Below are 474 nucleotides of genomic sequence, written 5' to 3' on the forward strand. Positions count from 1 at the left end.
ATTTGTACTAGTTAAACAATAGGCTGCTTCTAAAGGAGGTGTTGCACTATATAATATAAGTATTATTATACGCTTGAAGAAAAAAACAATTTTTATTGTTTCAGTCTATAAATTTTCGAAAAACATCCAAGGATTACAAAAAAAACAATGCTATTAGAAAATTGCAATCTTTCCTGACGACTATGACTGCAGCATTACGTTTACGCATTTCCCGAGTGATATTTTTAAACTGCACTACTCTAGGAAGCTAATAGTTGAATACACAAAAATATTCAATAACTTGAGGTCGAAAATAGAACTTTTTCAGATATACATAGATCACCGTTCGCGATGTTTACTATGTGATACTAGTATTGGGTCAAAAACACCTTGGAATATATTAGATATTTCGATAGTAGATTATTTTAGTTGTATCTACAGCGTCCAAATTAAAATAAAAACTTGGAATGGGAATTTTGAGGATTACGAAATAAA

Source organism: Anoplophora glabripennis, unplaced genomic scaffold (genome assembly GCF_000390285.2).
Source record: "Anoplophora glabripennis isolate ALB-LARVAE unplaced genomic scaffold, Agla_2.0 scaffold461, whole genome shotgun sequence".
Classification (NCBI taxonomy): domain Eukaryota; kingdom Metazoa; phylum Arthropoda; class Insecta; order Coleoptera; family Cerambycidae; genus Anoplophora; species Anoplophora glabripennis.